General features: G+C 51.3%; 1 pseudogene; it reads left to right on the top strand.

Moving 5' to 3' along the window:
• Positions 1 to 2,383: 2,383 nt before the first annotated feature.
• On the top strand, positions 2,384 to 2,838 carry LOC149352168 (histone H2A, sperm-like; annotated as a pseudogene).
• Positions 2,839 to 3,924: the final 1,086 nt, after the last annotated feature.

Below are 3,924 nucleotides of genomic sequence, written 5' to 3'. Positions count from 1 at the left end.
ATTGACTTTTATTCAATGTCCGTGGCATAATATCCCATAAGAGTATTGTATCTTTGCAATAGATGAAACAATGCTTAATCTTTCGGAAGGGTCACAAAGGGGGCAATTTACTGTATGCACCAAAATACCCGTTTTCTCTAACCGTGTTTTAACGGGTAACGTCTCGGAGTGTAGCTTATAGTGTAGCTTATAGCATTTTACGCAATCCTTTGAGTCTGTCGTGTCCTGGAAAGTCAGAATACACAGAACAGTAGAGGGGCGGAGGAAAGAGCATGCAAATTAAATCCTTGTACGACCGTTTCCTCAACACTGAAAGCAGAAACTCAGCGGAAAACGAACGCGCGGCAGCAAAGGTGCAGGCCACTCACACAGACCTCTGACGCAATCTCGGCGTCTAATTGGCTGGTACTTGGTCTGGCTCCCACATCTGTGCCGAAAAGAAGCGAGGAAGAAGACATATAGCCACAGCGATAAAGACGTGAAGGAAGATGACACACCCGCTGGGTTTGAGGAGTCATGTGCTGGCGGAAATGAAATCAGTCCAAATTAAAACGTCTTCGTCTTCATCATTATATCCTGGCGGAAATCGCGAGGCCCGCTAACCTGGGAACGCAGCCTGCCAGCCACGTCACTTCCTCATGAGCGATTAAGAGACGCTGGGGACCTTGGGACTCTGCACTCCACCTCCTGACTCGGACCAAGGCTTATCCAGCCGGTAAGATAACACTTAATTTCGGCACTGTGCCCCGTTCCGTTTAGATGAGGCATGGGTCATGCTTTCTGCAACCGATGAAGGAACTCCTACGCCGTTCATCGTTTCACTTGCTCGGTAAAACTGCTTGAATCTGCTAACATCTGCTTTTGGTATGTTCTTTTTTATCCCAATGGAGAGATCGAATGGGATTACTTGCACATCACTTCGGCTGCAACGCATCGGCTAAAAATGGCGTATACGAGGTCTGTTAGAAAAGTATCCGACCTTTGCCCGAAGAAAAAAAAAAACTGGCATAACTGGAGCGTTAAAAACCTAATAACCTTCAAAGTAGTCTCCTTGGGGCTCCATATACATCTCCCAGCGGTGCTGCCATTGTTGGAAGTATTCCGAAAAGGCCCTTTTCGGAATGGAATTTAGCTCTGCTGTCGTTGCAGCCATAATGTCCATTCTTTTCTGAAATCGCGCTCCTTTCAATGGCATATTGATTTTAGGAAACAGCCAGAAGTCGTAGGGGGACATATCAGGAGAGTAAGGAGCCTGTTGAACTACAGGAGTCAGGTTTTTCGTCATAACAGTCTGAATCAAATGCGAGGAATGTGCAGGAGCATTGCCGCGAGGGATGCGCCAATTTTTTGTTGACCTCAATTCCGGTCTCTTGCGCCGCACAGCACCACGTAGGCGATGGAGCACATTCCTGTAGTACTCTTTAGTCATTCTCTGACCCTGTGGGGTGCGTACTCGTGGTGTGCCACACAGAGGGAGTCAAAAAAGCAGTCAGCATCACTTTGACATTGCTGCGCACTTGGCGGGCCTTCTTTGGTCTTGGTGACGTGGAATGCGTCCTCTGTGACGACTGGGATTTGGTTTCCGGGTCGTACCCGTACACCCAAGACTCGTCACTAGTGATTACGGCGTCGGTAAAGTCAAGGTAACTGTTTGTGGAATCCAGCATCTCCTGTGAGACTTCAACACGAAGCTGCTTTTTCTCCACCGTCAGCAGCTTCGGCACGAACTTCGCCGCAACTCTCTCCATGGCCAAATCTTCGGTAATAATGGAATGTGCAGAAAAATTGCTGATGTCCACCTCTTCCGCAATTTCTCGGATAGTCACACAACAGTCCCGCATCACCACAGCGTTCACTTCGGCAATTACCTGGTCATTTCGGCATGTTGATGGCCGACCGGAGCGTGGCTCTCTCTCCACGGATGTGCGGCCGTCTTTAAACCAGTTGCACCACTGCTTAATCTGTGTGCTGCTCATAGCATCATCACCGAAAGCCGCCTGAACATTTCGAATGGTTTCCACTTGGCTATCGCCAAGTTTCTGGCCAAATTTGAGGTAGTAGCGCTGCTCCTCTCGCGCCGCCATTTTCCTTGCAACAAAAAACCGACGAGAGCACTGCGCACTGCCTCACTCAAACGCTGCTTCCCAGCGACTGACGCTATCGGCAGGCGGGAAAAAATTCGTGCATGCGCACGAGGGTTCAAGGTCGGCTGCTGTAAGCGCGCTTGTTTCATATCCATCAGGTGTTCGCAAAAAAAAATAAAGTCGGATACTTTTCTAACAGACCTCGTATAGCTGTGCTTTTATACTGTGCTTCGTGGTTCTCGTACAGCTGCACTGCGCTTCGTTGACTGTTTTCTTCCATAGCACTGCGCAGTACCGCCATGGCTAGCGGGGGAGCCGGGATCAAGACGTCCAAGGTATCGAAGGCCAGATCAGGCTCGGCCCGTGCGGGATTGCAATGCCCGGTCGGGCGCATCCAGCGGTGGCTCCGCAAGGGGAACTATGCGGAGCGCGTGGGAGCCGGGGCTTCCGTCTACATGTCGGCGGTGTTCGAGTACCTCGAAGCAGAACAGCTGGCGTTCGCCGGCAACGCGGCGCGGGAAAAAACACGACTCAGATCACGCCCCGTCACGTCCAGCTGGCCGTGGGGAACAACGAGGAGTTGAGGAAGCTGCTCGCAGGAGTAACCATCTCGGAGGGCGGAGTCTTACCATACATTCCACCTCAGCTGCTTCGGAAGAAGTGCAATGTCTCCGACACCTCGCAGCATGTCCGCGAAGATGGCCAAGCAGTAGTGGGGGGCCAGGAGTGCACGCTGGCGAACGGCACTGAATAAAACAACTTGGCCCCCCTTGGGTAACCTCGCCCCTCTTTCGTTATCTGCTCCGAACAACCGCTGCATGCGTATCGCGCAACACCGCACGCAGACCGACAATTCTTTCCTGGCCTCGTCGAGAATCTCTAGGAAGCGCGGACAAATACGGCGTTGGCGCCCTGCCTCCTTCGTCCGTACCATTGGCTCTTGAATGAACTGCATCGCGGTCTCGAAGCAGGTCTGTTAGCCTCATGCTTTGACAGAAAAAAAAAAAAAATTCTGCTTCTGTGGGTGCTCACGCACTCGTCAGCCTCGAACGAAGCAGACAATCTGGCATACTGCACGCAGAATCTGTAACAAGGAGTACTGAAACTTGGAGGATGAAGGACAACAGCGCTCACTCCGGTGACTGCAATTCACCTACAGCACTGCTGCAACGCTTCTGTAACATGCCGCGCACAACAATCTGTTTCCCGTCTCGCTAGATCCTTTAGCTGACTTTGCACGCCAAAATTCGTTCCTTCTTTTCCAGCTGCGAGCGCTGACCCTTCGCGTTATGTTTCAATCAAGGCGAGACAGAATGACGTGGACGCCAACAACAGACGAAATACGTGGTCTGTTAGAAAAGTATCCGACTTTATTTTTTTTTTGCGAACACCTGATGGATATGAAACAAGCGCGCTTACAGCAGCCGACCTTGAACCCTCGTGCGCATGCACGAATTTTTTCCCGCCTGCCGATAGCGTCAGTCGCTGGGAAGCAGCGTTTGAGTGAGGCAGTGCGCAGTGCTCTCGTCGGTTTTTTGTTGCAAGGAAAATGGCGGCGCGAGAGGAGCAGCGCTACTACCTCAAATTTGGCCAGAAACTTGGCGATAGCCAAGTGGAAACCATTCGAAATGTTCAGGCGGCTTTCGGTGATGATGCTATGAGCAGCACACAGATTAAGCAGTGGTGCAACTGGTTTAAAGACGGCCGCACATCCGTGGAGAGAGAGCCACGCTCCGGTCGGCCATCAACATGCCGAAATGACCAAATAATTGCCGAAATGAACGCTGTGGTGATGCGGGACTGTTGTGTGACTACCCGAGAAATTGCGGAAGAGGTGGAC

This window comes from Amblyomma mixtum, chromosome 3, assembly GCF_055824585.1.
Source record: "Amblyomma mixtum isolate Tamu chromosome 3, ASM5582458v1, whole genome shotgun sequence".
Lineage (NCBI taxonomy): Eukaryota > Metazoa > Arthropoda > Arachnida > Ixodida > Ixodidae > Amblyomma > Amblyomma mixtum.
The sequence above is the reverse complement of the archived record's forward strand: the minus strand, read 5'-3'. Positions and strand labels throughout refer to the sequence as shown.